Source organism: Pogona vitticeps, chromosome 9 (assembly GCF_051106095.1).
Source record: "Pogona vitticeps strain Pit_001003342236 chromosome 9, PviZW2.1, whole genome shotgun sequence".
Taxonomy (NCBI): Eukaryota; Metazoa; Chordata; class Lepidosauria; order Squamata; family Agamidae; genus Pogona; species Pogona vitticeps.
Genome location: NC_135791.1, coordinates 22529799 through 22545299, shown reverse-complemented (window position 1 = coordinate 22545299; position 15501 = coordinate 22529799). Strand labels below are relative to the sequence as shown.

At 47.6% G+C, this 15501-nt stretch overlaps 1 protein-coding gene across 2 annotated transcripts in view; it reads right to left on the bottom strand.

Moving 5' to 3' along the window:
• The window catches only part of GRIK5 (glutamate ionotropic receptor kainate type subunit 5), a 66920-nt gene extending 52741 nt beyond the window's left edge, over positions 1–14179 (bottom strand). For both annotated transcript variants that reach the window (XR_013538528.1, XM_072980310.2), the window contains exon 1: positions 13552–14179. The gene's annotated coding sequence lies outside the window, so the exon portion shown is untranslated. The remainder of the gene's footprint in view (positions 1–13551) is intronic.
• Positions 14180–15501: the final 1322 nt, after the last annotated feature.

Genomic DNA, 15501 nt, shown 5'->3' with positions numbered 1-15501 from the left:
CCATTTAAAGTGCTATTATGGGAAGGCTCACAAAGAGAGATTCATGCTGAGGACATAAGGATAAAGGACAGGTTTACCAGGTTCAATCCAGGGCACAGAACTCCTGCAATGTTAAAACTTGAATTAAGAGCAGATGCGCAGGTGAGGTTACCGACTCCTTTTCTGGTAGGGCTGATGTGCCTTTGGAACCCTCTGTGGCAACCAAAAGATTGGTCCACGGATGTCTGACTGCCATGGAGACGCAACCGTGAAGAAGATTTTCTACTTAATGCGCACACAAAAGAATCCTGCTAGGAAAACCAAAACAGACCATGGTAAACCCACTATTATTGAGAGGTAAGAAGTGTATAATTTCCTCACTGTTCTTCACACACTGCTAAGCCACACCCCAAGGTGGTCCAGATGTGAAGCACACAACTTCACATTCAGCTGATCTTATCTATCTTCCGGGAGAAACAGCACAAACTGGGATAACGTGGGGTGTGGGGAGGCTGAACGACCAAGCCCGCCATATGCATGAATAAACAGAAACTCTCGTCTTCCAGCTTCTCCCATCAGGCAACCTTCGCTACGGTAAGCAGCCCTGTTTTCTCTGTTGTCGAGCCATAAAACTTTTAAATAATGCACGAAACACTGGACAATATTTAATTTGCCCTCACTTAACCCGGTGGGGCCATTATTTATTCCAACTTAAGTAGGTAACTCAGACTGACGGGCTCCTGGCTCAATATGGAACAGAGCCAAGATTTCCCTGTCTGTCAAATGGAGGTTTTCCATCTCTCGGGTCCAGTTCACACATTCCTCAGACACAAGTGTAAAAATTAGCTAGGCATTACCAGTGAAAACAGCAGGGAAGGGACTGAAATTGAATATTTACTCTCTCTCTCTTTTTTAAGGCTCTAAATATAGAAATATCTAACATATCAGACAGAAAGGCTCAGTTTAGTTGAGTTTATTCTTGGCATGGTAGTGTTTTGTTTTTAGAGGGGCTTCACACACACACACACACACAATGGAGGACTATATAAACAAGCAGCCTTGACGATGAAGCTTCAGCCACCTTATTGAAGGATATGGCTCCCAAAACACGGAGCACCGAGAAATTTCTTTTCCACCCGCCCCTTATTTTCATGCATGTGTAAAGAGGAATTTGTAGGATGAAAAATTCATGTTCCTCTGATCAGGAAAAAAAAGTGTAACAAAGGAGATAGAGCAAAAAATAAAGTAGGTATTTAATGTACGTGGGTGGGAATGAATTGGATTTTCTGACACATACTGTACGTTCTCTATTTATATTACATTGTTTAAATTTTAAACTTTAATTCTGTCTTCCTTGTTCACCCACTTATCTCACCGTCCTGCAGACCTTCTATCTATCTATCTATCTATCTATCTATCTATCTATCTATCTATCTATCTATCTATCTATCTATCTATCTATCTATCTATCTATCTATCTATCTATCTATCTATCTATCTATCTATCTATCTATCTATCTATCTATCTATCTAATCTATCAAACTACCAAATGCTGCATCAAAATATCCAAGCACCATTATGAGAAAAAATTCCACTTTTCTCTAAAAGGACGCCTCTGTGTTTACACGCATTATTGCTGTGTTACAATATTACAATAAATGGGGGATAGAGGAGCTGCAGAAGGACAGTGTCTCCAAACCCCAAATTCCGTCCTTGAATGTCTACATCTATACTTCATTGCGTTTAAAGCAACCTCCAGCACACGAAAAAGGCACAGATGGACAATCCATAGTAGGTAAGAGCAGGTGGAGGGGTTTATCACATGTGCACGAAAACATATTGATGGAAAGTTAATTCCTTGTAACTCCATGTCCCTCCAAATTACTTCTGTGTCTTGTCTCACCAGTGGTTATGAGTGCCACTGGCTAAGAATCACTGCCCAGAAAACAAGTCATCTATCATCTAACCAGCATATAAATTTGTCTGCTTGACTTTATGGCTACTCACAGAAGACATCATCCTGGCACAAACTAGATGGTATCTTATTCCTTGTTCCTTCTGTACACAATCATCTGCTTGGACTATTACAGCTTTTGGCACTCTGTCTTCACATTTATGAATCAATCCTTGTGCATACATGGAACAGTTTTACAGAGGGGTCAGCGATGCTTTGATAGGAATGTTGCTGTCCTGATTCATTTTTGGGTCCTCTCGTTATTACTAATTAAAAATGATGATTAAATCCACTCAGCCCTATAAAAAGTTTTTTTAAGAGGTCAGGGCTAACCCTAACCCTATAAAAAGTGTTTTTTTTAAGTTCAGGGCAAATAAAACCTATGAGTGTTAAATGTGCCACAAGATTCTGTTTTTCCTTGTCAAGGATGATTTTAATGTCATTGCTGATTTCTCCTCTTTTCAGGAAAGACTATATGACATAATCACAGAATCTCAGGTCCTTATTTTCTGGATATCCTACTGTGTCCCTTTCCAGCTCCAGAAATTTCACCAAATACTCACACCCTATCACGCCTACATTCACAGTCATGAGGACTAGAAACTTTGGTGTTTGGAACTTTCGAGAGCAAAGCCGCTGAGATAGCCTATTCAAACAAAAACAATATTTCTCACATGGCAATTAACTGTACAGACTAACAGGTTTTATCTGACACTAGTCTGTTACAGGCTGGTCTGGAATCCACAAAAATTAATGCCCCGAAAAGCTTGTTGGTTAAAAAAAGAGAGAGAGACCAAACTAAAATTTTCACTATCAACTTTTTCCCTTTGCTTTGCATGGAAGTAAAAATTGCTCTCTCTTTTTTCAGTCTCCATGCAATTATAAAATAGATATTGCCTCCAGTATGAGGTTTGCTTTCATTGGTAAGATGGTGGGATGACAAGACTCACTCTGAATCTACACAGGGCTAAGCTACATAAAACTTTAATCATAAAGCTAAATCCAATTACAGTGGTGCCTCACTAGACAGTTGCCCCGCATGAGAATTTTTTCACTAGATATTGGCTTTTTGCGATCGCTATAGCGATTTGCAAAACAGTGATTCCAATGGGGGAATTTCGCTGGACAATGTTTGGTCCCTGCTTCGCAAACCGATTTTCGCTAGACGACAATTTTGACAGCTCCCTCCGCACTTGCAAAACGGGTGTTTTTGGGACCTAAGCTTCACAAGACAGCGATTTAAACAGCTGATCGGCGGTTCGCAAAGCGGCTTTCCTATGGCCGATCTTCGCTAGACAATGACGATTCTTCCCCATTGGAACGCATTAAATAGGTTTCAATGCATTCCAATGGGGGAATGCTTTTTGCTAGACAATGATTTCGCTAAACAGCGATTTCAGTAGAACAGATTATCATTGTCTAGCGAGGCACCACTGTATTTGTCTGAACCAGAACTACTGAATCAAGGACATCTTCATAGGTGTTAACAAGCCCCTTTCACTCCATGGGTTCAATCCTTGAGGGTTGGGTTGTTCTTGACAATTGCCACTATGACAGGAGGTCTTTAACCGTGAGGCTCCTTTAGAAGCTCTGATGCATCACAGGTCCTTCACACTTATCATTCGCAATGCACGCTCTCTTTTTTTGCAAAGTAAGTATCAGTATCTCAATCAGTGCCAGAACAGGGGTCAAATGGCTAAGGTGTTCATCTCCTGCAAGTACTACCCAGCCTAAGTTGATACACAGTACCTTCAGCAGAGGAGGACATCATCTTCAATACCATCATCTTAGAACTACCAAGCTGGAAGGGACCCAATGGATCACTGACTCCAGCCCCTATCAAGGAGGTACAGCGGGGAATCGAACTCCCAACCTCTGGCTCCATAGCCAGAGACCTCAACCACTGAGCTATCCAGATGTTCACTAACATCTGCTCCAGGCACGCTAACTCATCAGCGGTGTGTACTTTTCGCCACTGCAAAATCCTTTCTTTTCTTGCAGCCACCACTAGTCAAGAGAAAAAGGACCTTAAACTGATGTTAGGAGGCAGGCTGTATTACAGCTGCTCTTAGTAGGAAGTCCCTGATTAGCTGCGGGCAAAGCCCTGGTAAGAGTTTAATGGGATCAAAGGCCTCCTGCGCGGATCGCCTGCAATCCCAGCAAGAAGAGGGCTGCTCAGATAATCAGCTTACCAAGATGCTCGTAGTGGCTCTGTCGCTTGCACGGACTCATTCCCTAGCCCTGTGGCCTTCGCCCTTTCCAGATCTAACACACACCTTTGACCCTCACCCTGGAACATGAAGGTATTACTTCGGAAAACATCAGGCTGCCTTCTGCAGCATCAGACCCCTCCGGTCCTGGAAGCCGCCACTATAAACACAATTCAGTCTTCTTAAACAATCACCTGGCATTGAGACATACCTGGGATCGGTTCCCCTGGAGCTGTTCTACATGGTAGAAGAGAAAAATAGTCTATAGAATAAAACAGGGAAGCAGAGTGAAAGGAAAGGAAAATAACTCAAGCGCACAATGATAGCGCCGACAAGAACATGGTCAAAATGTCTGGTTTCCGTGCAGAAGTCTGGATTAAAAAGGTATTTGAGCCCCGTTATAAATTAAGACAGTTGAAATGGTATTATTCCCCATTTTTAAAACTCTGTGTTTTTTTTTAAAGCTTCTTAATTGTTTTTTTAAAACAATGTTTTACATCTCACATTGAACATCATTCTTGGGCCCCTGGAGGCGAGAAAAGCAATTAATAAATTGTTATAGATCAAGCAATCAATCACGCAGCTGAAATGTTACTGGAGAAAAATTGTACACATAATTTCCTCTGCCACTGATGTAAATACATGAAGAAGAACTTCTCAACTTTCTGTGACAACCCTGTCTTCTCAGATAACTTTTTCCAACATGGGGTTTTACCCAAAGTCACACCATTCTCCCAGAGGACCAGAGGATGATGGGCATTGTTGCCCAACTAACACAAATTGAAGCAGACTGCTGTCAGAACTTCCCAACATCAAGACCGGTCCGCATCTATTTCGTTTCACCCAATTTTATCCTATAGGAAGGCTGAACTTTAGAAGCAAAGAAGTTACACACGAGGGAGTAAGAACTACTCAAGCCTATGATAATAAGAAAAACACCTTGAAACCTTCCATGCCCGAATAGACACAGACTAAGCACCTTCTGTACCAACATTTCAAGAAGCAAACATATCTTTTTAACCGAGATTGAAAGAAATTATTCGCAAATAACAGTTATCTATAACTAGTTACTTTGTGTTAATAAGTAACATAACCGGTAGCTATAAAGTCACAGTAAAGGTAATGGAACGTGTTGGCCAAAATCCTGTTGCGTAAACTACACCTTCATAAGGTTAACGGTGCTACTGGCAAAGGGAGATGGCAGCAATTAAGAAGTTCCTGCTCTTATCCTGAGGCTCACCTGGTGGGTCAAGAATCAGGCTCACCGCAGGAGAGTCAAGTGATCCCCAGGGACTAAAGAAGGGATTTTTTTAATACTAGCTATCTGCTTCTGCCGGCAATCCTTATGCAGGCGTAATTGACTCAAGAGGATATTGGCCTTAGTTACAAGGTTACATTTTATGTGTAACAAGCAACATTTATGGTTGCTTTTTAAAAAACATTTCAAGGATCCTTCCAGTTTTAAACCATTTTCATCATATCATAAGTAGGTCTTCTTTGGTTTTATCTTCTGTAGTTTTGTAAACTTCCACAGAGTGTAATATCAAAAGTGGCCATTAAGGGAATTAGAGGCTATTTCCTTTTATTTCTGTGGCCACTTGTGAAAGCCGACATAATGCATTGATATGTGCAGTACAATGAATTACTTGTGCAGTACATAACAACTTGGCTGCTAAGAAGTAGTGATTAATCCAACAAGTTCTTTCGAAAAACAGCTTTCCAAGATCTAAGGGGGAGCAAAAAGAGATTATTATTTCCCTTCCCGGATTAAAAAGAAAAAAAAAAGACATAGGCCCTAGATCTTCTACTTTGGCTGCAACTTTTTCCTAGATGAGCAAAAAAAATAATAATTCATTCCTAAATTTTTTACCTAATTTGAATGGGTTTTTTGTTTATTTAATAAATTGTTTGAAAATTTGTAATTCTGAGCAAAAGGGCTCAACGACATATACCTGATCTATCAGCTCACCGGAACATCCATGCTCACAAACGTAATTCACTTCACCAATAGTGAATAAACTGGAACACTAGAAGCAGGACCCCTATCAAGACTTTCACGTGCCTTCTAAACCTGACCATCACTGCTAGGACCGTTTTTTAAAAAGCTTAAGACCTTATTAAACAGGTTTGCTTAGTTCCCCCATGAGGATTCCTGCTTTGGCTCTACAGCACCAGACACACTGAAATCACTGGGCATCTGCTTGAAAGATCACATCCTTCCTTCTTTCCCTGCTCTTCACAGACCGTCTTACATCGAGTCAGCCACGGCCAGGAGCCAGAATTTTGCATATCAGCCCAAACCACTCCTCAATGCAGGTATGCCAAAAGAAAAGGAAAGCTTTGTACTACAAAATAATAAGATTCATTATGAAGGACATTTCTACAATAAGTCTTTAGTGGGTCTCCTTTGAAGGCACACAATGGCTGTATGGTATGGAGCACCAGGTACGTACAGCCAAAGAAAACGGTGTGAATCCAGAAGTGGTAAAAGTGGACGATTACCATTCCAGGTTATAGATGGGGCACCAGCTCTGAATGCCAGCCCTCCCCCCCCCCCAATGCAAAAATCACTCTCTTTAAGTAAAATAAGGAGAAGACTAAAAATAGCAGGTGCAATTTCCAGTGGTGCTGGATTTCTGGCTGGTCTACAGATGGAGAAGGTTTAAGTGTGCAGTAAAGTTCCCACAGACCCACACTGTAGTACAATTTCTTGTTTCCTGGCTGTGCTATTTTGGGAACCGCAGTTCCAAAAAGCAACAATTCTTTTTGATGATTGGTTTGTGGGGGGGGGCGGGTTTTGGCACTGGGGAACATTTATCTCCTACAGTCTGATAGTACAATCCTTAGCAACCTGGGGATGAAGAATGAAAGCAGCTGTTTTCAAGAGGGAAGATCTGTCCGATCTGCTTTGATCAGGATCCCTGCCTTGAGCAAGCGGGTTGGACTTGATGGCCTTAAAGGCCCCCTTCCAACTCGATGATTCTAGGATTCTATGAAAATAGGTGATTGTGAGTAGGATCTACAAGGAGGTAGCAAAAGGCACCGCATCCCACTATCCTAGCAGCTCTGCTCCCCCTGTGGGGGCTTCCTCCTTATGGGGACACTAAGGAAATCCAGGCAAGCCCCCCCCCCACCTGCTGTGTTTCCACAGCCACGTGGGACTCCAGACAAACCCTGGGCAGAAAACAAAGGCAGGCGCCTGCTGCTATCCAGCAGGAATGATTCACAGTCAGCTCGGTGGAGTCCCAACTTTTAGAAGTCTGGCCTAGATCCTACAAAAGCCAGCCACAAACCAGGCCTCTTCGTGCAGTGTTACAGGCCTTAGAAACAGCCCTACCAAGAAACCTTCACAGCCTCAAAAGCAAAATGATGCTATACAAGCCACCCGGAAGCAACTCAACAGACAGCCAGAACATGGTGGACTGATGTCCTTCCATCCCTCAGTCTGAGAGATGTTCTCATCATCTCTGTTTACATCCAGTCCTTTCTTCCCAAGAAATCCTGGAACTCAAAATATACCCCAGAAGTCTCGGCCACCTGGATATGGAACAACTGATTGGTTCAAAATTGGGAAAGGAGGACGGCAAGGCTGTATATTATCTCCCTGCTTTTTCAACTTATATGCAGAATACATCATGCGAAAGGCTGGACTGGAGGAATCCCAAGCTGGAATTAAGATTGCCAGGACGTATATCAACAACCTCAGATATGCAGATGATAACACTCTGATGGCAGAAAGTGAGGAGAAATTAAAGAACCTCTTAATGAGGTTGAAAGAGGAGAGCACAAAAATGGTCTGAAGCTCAACATCAAAAAAAACCAAGATCATGGCCAATGGTCCCATCACCTCCTGGCGAATGGAAGGGGAAGATATGGAGGCAGTGACAGATTTTACCTTCTTGGGGTCCATGATCACTGCAGGTGGTGACAGCAGCCACAAAATTAAAAGACTCATGCTTTTGGGGAGGAAAGCGATGTCAAACCTCGACAGCATCTTGAAAAGCAGAGACATCACCTTGCCGACAAAGATCCGCATAGTCAAAGCTATGGTTTTCCCTGTAGCGATGTATGGAAGTGAGAGCTGGACTCTAAAGAAGGCTGACCGCTGAAGAATGGATGCTTTTGAATTGTGGTGCTGGAGGAGACTCTTGAGAGTCCCCTAGACTGCAAGGAGAACAAACCTATCCGTTCTGAAGGAAATCAACCCTGAGTGCTCACTGGAAGGACAGATCCTGAAGCTGAGGCTCCAATACTTTGGCCATCTCATGAGAAGAGAAGACTCCCTGGAAAATACCCTGATGTTGTGAAAGAGTGAAGGCAGGAGGAAAAGGGGACGACAGAAGATGAGAGGATGAAGCGACCAACATGGATTTGACCCAACTCCAGGAGGCAGTGGAAGACAGGAGGGCCTGGCGTGCTCTGGTCCATGGGGTCACGAAGAGTCGGACATGACTTTACGACTAAATAACAACAAATTTGCCATGAGCTTCAGAGGACTGCAGGCACCTTTCCTCAGGAGCATGGCATGGATTGCTAAGGTGCCACAAGACCCTTCATTCAGTTTTCTGCGACAAACCCAATACAGCTGCGCACCCCCAAAACCCTCTGGGCACCCAATACCTGGGCAGACTTTTGTCCTTCCCTTCCCACCTCCTCACACCGACATCCCAAACCCTCTCCAGACCCCAAAGGGCCGCATCGCCTTCCCCACTGCACACTCCCAGTCCCACTGCCTTGAAGCCCTGAGGAAAGCTTCAACACCCAGACCTCGTTGGATCAGCAGTGGCTGTCACAGCAATTAGGTGCCTGACAGGGATCGGTTTCCGTCTCTGCCACAGTGCATGGAGCAGCTGCCAGGGGGTGGGGGAGACACTAAGTGGGACTGGCAGGGCCAGAACCTCACCCCCCCCCTCTGCTCTCAACGCGCCACCCGCAGCCCCAACAGCTGCTCAGCCAGGATGCTCTGCTGTGGCACAGCACTGCTGCTGCCATCCAAGATTTTGTGTTTTGTTTTTTTAAAAGGGCCTGATTTGTCATCATCAGGTGTGGGGAAGGAACAGGAGGGAGAAGTCCTCATTCCAAGGAGGCCAGGAGTGGACCGACAAGGGAGAAGAAGCTCAAGACGAAAGATACTGGGAACCTTATGAAAGCTAGATCGATGGGGTGGGGTGGGGGAGAGGAAACTGGTACGGTTTGGTCTGTTTACTTGTTCGTTTTGCTCACATGGGGTTTGGGAAGTGCTAAGCACCTGAAGCAGAAAGCCTCAGTGGCACCCACACCACAGACACACCACTAGATCCACAACAACGTGCAGGCTTTTGGAGAAACCTCCCCACTCTGTTGCCCGAGGTAGGCCACCTCCAGCACCCCGTCTAACGGCACAGCCAGCTCTGCCAAGAGGGAAAAGCGAGGGTGTCAGATAAATGACTGAAGGAGGGGAGTCACAGACAGGGTTCAGCGGAGGTCACTCAAGCCCAGGGAAAGGTGAGAGTCGTATTGGGAGAGTCGGAGAAGCGAGCGGGAGGATGGATGTGCGGCTGTCGATTTAGGGGCAAATGGAACAGGCATCCCAGGAGAAAGAGGCGTTAAGAGCAGGAGGAAGGCGTAGGTTGCCTCAGGAGGAAGGAGGGGAAAAGAGGTGGCTGCTGGTGGCGATGACGAGATGAAGACAATCTGCAATAAAGGATTCACCAAGAGGGTAGGGTTAGCAGCGAGGCAGGTGGATGCAAGATAAAAGAAGCCCCTGTCATCAGATAAAAGGAGCCTGGAGGAGGAAAGGAAAGACCATCACACGGGAGAACATCAAGAGGTTCTTGCGTGGGGGAGAAGAGAGGCACAGCCTGGACTAAAATTCCTGGAATCCCCCAGTCAGCTGTGGTCCTTAAAAGTAACTCTCTTCCCCCCCCCCAACCTCTGAGTAGGAGGAAGACATTCAAGAACCACTTCCAGAGGGAAAGGTATGGGAAGCTTTGAATTGGGGCTGCTAGGAAGAGATTCCTAATATTTGCAGCTCGAGAGAGGTGTTGGGTTGGGGATTCAGGAAGCAGAACAGGAGGTCTCGGTAGGCTGGACGGAGGAAGACGACGCTTCAGCTCTGCCCTGCTGAAATCCCCTTTTCTGTATACCTATGCGGGATGCCAAAGTCCTGTCCTGTGTCACCGGCCGCTCCAGGTAGATGGGGCACATCTTGGAAGGGCAGGGAAGGGATTTTGAAGAAGATGGCGGAAGGAACATGTGCTTTTCGGGCGGGAGGTCCCAAATTTAATACCTGGGATTTCAGGTGAGAAGCAGGTTAGAGCAGCATGGAAAACCGCGCTGTCTGCGATCCAGGTGAGCTCCCATCACAGCCAAGAGTCTAAAAACGCTGGGTTAGGCAGGTGACACACCTGACTGAGTGTTTCTCAGCCGCCTAGGCCTACGCCTTTGCCCATGCAGGATCGAGAGGAAGAGACAGGATTGCGGAGGACTGGAGACAGGAATCTGTCTATGGGGTGCCTGGTAATGCTCCCCAGCAAAGGCTGTGGGGAGGCCAGCTTGAGATAGGTCTCCCCTCCAACCAGCCCACTACCGTCTTCCTCTTATCCCGACGTAAAAGGTTCTGTGTGCATTTGTAAGGGACAGAGAGGGAAGAGCAGGGAGAGAAGCAGTTGACAATAGTAACATTTTTAATTTTGGGGAATAAAATGAACAGGATGGTGATGAGGCAGTGCCTGAGGGAATGCCTGTGCATGCATGCACACGTTTGTTTTTGTATTTTTGTGTGTGCGTGCATATGAATACCCACTTTTACCCCTGACTGTCACCCCAGGCTTTCCCTACCATTGGCTGACACTCCACCAGTCACAAAGGGGTGCCACGACTAAGAAGGTCTGTCGTAGGCAAAATGAGGAAAGAAAGCATGCGTGAGGCTATAGGGAAAACTGCGGAAGTCCTCAGAGAAACTGGTAGAGATGGGAAAACATTATGAGACTACAGGTGAAGACTACTTGGAGAACCACGGATCTAGAAATACTGCTAGTTCTGCTAATAGTAGTAGTAACAGCAGCAGTAGGAGCAGTAACATGAACATACAGGGTTTCTACTGTTTCGGCACTATGCCTTGGTAGTAGGTGAAGCTAAATTTATCACAGCTTGGATGTATTGGTTTGGGCTTTTTTTTAACCACTGTTCTCAAAATTCTCAGCCAGTAAGCCAGGGAATAATGGGTGCTTTAGTCCAAAACGCGAACTTTTCAGGCTGTTGGAATCATTGTCAGAAAGGTTTTAAGATCGTTAAGAAGAGCCACGCCAGGCCAACAACAGGGGCTGTTTTAGTTCACATTCTGTTCCCAGAATGATCAACACGATGCTCCTAGGAAGCTCACGAGCTGGACAGGAGCACACTTGTACCCTTGGGCACGTGGTCCCCGGCAACTGGAGCGCCACAGAGTCACTGGAGATAAGGTCTAGTCCTCATAATGACTATTTGGTAGCCTTACTTTCCATGATTGGACCTGAGTCGCTTTCAAATTAGTGGCTATCATCAATCTATCTTGTGACCATGAGTTCCATAGTTTAACTACATGCAGTTCTGAACCTCTCACCATTCAGTTTAATCAGATGGCATTGGGGCTCTAATATTATAAGAGAGGGGGGGGGAGCTTTTTCTTGCCTACTTTTTTTTTACCTCATCCCTAATTTTAGAGATCTTTTTACATCTCCCCTCTTCTTTTTGCCCCTAAACTAATAGGTTCCAAACCCTGCCATCTTTGCTAATCCAGGAGATGCTTCAGACCCTTGATCAACGTGTCTCTTGATGACTTGGTGACACAAAGGGTTTTTCAGAAGATCCCACCACCAACCCTGCCATCAAAGATGATGGGTGCGTGCACACTCTTTCACAAGGTTCTATGGGAAGAGATTTCACAGGGAGAAAGATGGATTCCGTGTCAATAGCCGTTAAAAGGGTGGCAAGAAAGAATTCTCCAACGGTGACTAGGCACATCATGTTCTGTTAAACTAGAAGGAAGTCAACGCTTTCCTCCTAAGATCCTTGATGTGCCATAAGGGACCGGCACAAGGAGATGCAAGGGAGTGAGCTGGTTTTTTAAAAAGAAAAAAACCAAGAGGTCTAGTCACTTGCATAAACTTATTTCTGAGGCTTTAAAAAGTGATCAGACCCAGCGAGCTGTAATGGAAGAGTTATGGTCTTAACACCCTCCTTATGAGGATGGACGGAAGTGGCATGATGGCATTAGAGCCTAGCGGGGAGAGGGAGATCAGGTAACCATGGAAAACTGGGCAGAGACCAGGCAAAATCATCTCCCACAGATGAGTCTGCTAGAAGGCCTCATCATCACCACACCTCAGTGCCCAGCCCGGTCCAGCTGGGCCTGATCCATGTTCCTGAAAGGACCAGAAAGCCCTTGAGTCCCTTTGTGGTCTCCTGAATCCTTCGACGGTCCACCCACCCACCCACTTTTAACCATCTCTTCCCCCCCCCCGCTGCTAGGACAGAAGTTTCTGCTTTAGCATGCCTGCCCCAGTCGCCCTTCCACCGCAGACACACCATCCGCTTGGCCCTCGCCTGCCTTGGAGAGAAAAGGCAAGAAGATGGGAGGTCTCTGCTTGTGGGGGGGGGGGGGGACGAGGAGGCCATCGTTGTGGCAGATGGGCCCCGGCTACGCAACTCACTCTCGGCCACCTGGGAATCCGAAAGAGCTCCCTGGCCTAGATGAACGAGAGATGGAGGCAGAGACAGACAGATAGAGAGAGAGAGAAAGGCCAGGCACCAGGAAGGAGAGGAGGCCCTGGGGTATTTGGTTGCTGTAAACGGAGTCTCTCCACCAAAGCTGTGGCGAAGGTGCAGCAGAAATGTAATAATTCATAGTTTCATTCACTGGGGAGATTAGAACAGGGAGGAAAAAGGCACGATCCGGGGGAAGTGAGAGATGGTGCAGGGTGGATAGAGAAATGCATGCCTCCAACGGTGTAGCAACCCCCCCCATTTCACAGCCTTTAAACCCCCCACCCAGCATCCCGAAATTCCACCCAATGCCACCAGCCTCTGTGTCGTAGCTCTCAGGTTTTCATTCACCATCCTGTATTCCAACACCATCCTGCCCAAACCCGGCACTTGAAAAGCAGCGCCCACCCAAATAAAATAAAATAAAATGTCTTCTCTCTCCACCCACCCACCAAGCCATTTTCCCCCCCCCATAGACACTCACATCTGCAGGCCTTCAGACAGAGGCCACCGCCACCACAGACCAGGGAGGAGGGCGACACACAACACACAGGAAACAACCCTCCCCAAGGTGTCAATAAAGTATTTAAATGCAGGACCGTCACCCCCTCCCCACAAAAAATAATAATAATAATAATAACAACAACAACAACAAGGTATAATAGTGAAGTATCCAGACTTACGGAATCCGTGAACTGCGCCCCCCGGCCTCTTTCTCCTTCCAGCTCCCCCCACTTTGAAATGGGGGAGCCCACTTTTCCTTCAGGTCTGCTTTGGGGACAGGAGCCACCTCGCAATGGGTGCACCCCCCCCTTTTTGTTGCTGTTGTTGTGGTGGTGGTTTTGCTCTTTCTCTGGAAGATACAGCTGGAACTCTTCCCCCCCCTTCCTGAAAATTTTGTTCCCTAGAAATCTCCTTCAATGGAGACTCTATATAGAACTCTCTGCTCCCCACTCCATCTGGAATTTTTTTTTGGGGGGGGGGAAACCAATGCTGCAGGGCTGAAAAGAATAAATTTGGGATTTAGTGAATTGGGGGGGGAGAGATGCTGGACAACAGGAGTCCTCCGGCTCCAGAGGGCCTGGAGCCCCCCCCCCTCCGTCCCTCCCAGCCAAACTGTGGTGCACAGCAAGTTCAGGATCCTGTGGGGTTGGTGGCGGTGGTGGGAGGTTTTTTTTTCGGGGGGGGGGTGCTAATCAAATATCTCCGGAGTCAAAGCCCCACAGGCCCCCCCTTTAACCATGGGGGGGGAGAACTGTCCATAAAAAAGGAAACTCCCCATGTCTGCCTCTTCAGGATGCGGCGCGCACCCCACCCCCCTTGTTGGAGGGGGGCCGGGGACCCCCCTCTTGTTGGTCCTCCTCCCTTGAATAAGGCTTCTCCTCTCCTCTTCCCCGGTTCCCTTCTGCTCCTGGGTGCCAAAAAAGGGGGAAAAAACCGTCGATCTTTCCTCCTGCAAATTGGGTGGGAGCGACGCAGGGACACCCCCCCAACGCCACCTCTCCCCCTCCCCGGCTCTGTTCTCCCCTTCCTGCCTGCCTTCCTACGGCTCGTCTTCAGTCATTCGACGGCGGCAGGTTGGGTGGATGGATGGATGGCGGGGGTGGCGGCGAGGGAGGACGGGAGCCAGCGATGCACAATCCGCGGTCCCCCCCCCCCGCCAGTCTCGGTGGATTCTCCAGTGGGGAGGTGGGGTGGGGGAGGCGATCGCGGACCGTGCGGGGAACGCCGAGGGAAAGACGATCGATCCGGAGACCCCTCCCCTCCCCACCCACCCCCACCAAAAAAGAGAAAAGCCCGGCGAGGGGGGGGGGAGGACAGAGGCGAACCCGCTCCTCTTCGCTTCTCCGGCTTGTCACTCTCCGCGCGCCCCCCCCCCGAGACAACAGCGGTGGAGAGGGGCAGGGATGGGGTGGGGGGGGTGGACGGCGCACAGAAGCGGCGGGGGGTGTCCAGGCGGGGAGGGGCGTTGCCCGGCGGCACCTCTCTTTTTTTTCCCTTTCCCCTTTCCTCCTTCTCTCCCCCCCCCCTTTTTCATCAGAGGCTCCCGCTGCCGGGAGGGGGGGGGGGGAAGGAAGGAGGTTGCGGGGTGGGGGGGGAGCGCTCGGCGTCGGGGAGGGGAGAGGGAGGGGAGGAGAGGCGAGAGCGCATTGGCATGCGCTGCAGCGCTTCGCCGGCGCGCACAGAATCTTGATGAGCCTGGCTGCAATCCGGAGTCACTCCGGAAGGTTAGGGTCCCGTGTGGGCGCGCTCTCCCGTCTGGAATGTCGGCTCCGGGCACCTGCTTGCTTGTCCTCTCCGCCGCCACCACCAAAAAAAAAGCAAGCAAATAACTAGCTTGGGCCAGTGGCGGAATGGTGGAAAAACCTCTGACCGCTGGCTTAAGAGTGCCTCTGAGGGCGTACATGTTGCCTCACCTATTCCCCGCGGACTAAGACGGCCTAGCTTTCTCCCCTGTTCCCCTAAACTTCCCCCTGGGCAGCCATGAAGGCCAGGAATCAATCAATCAATCAATCAATCAATCAATCACCCATCATTGCTCTGTTTTCTTCCCACTTATTTCCTAGGGTTTGTAACCTTCTTGGGTGCAGAGAGCCTTGTACAATAAAACGGCCATGATTCCTCCTAATCCC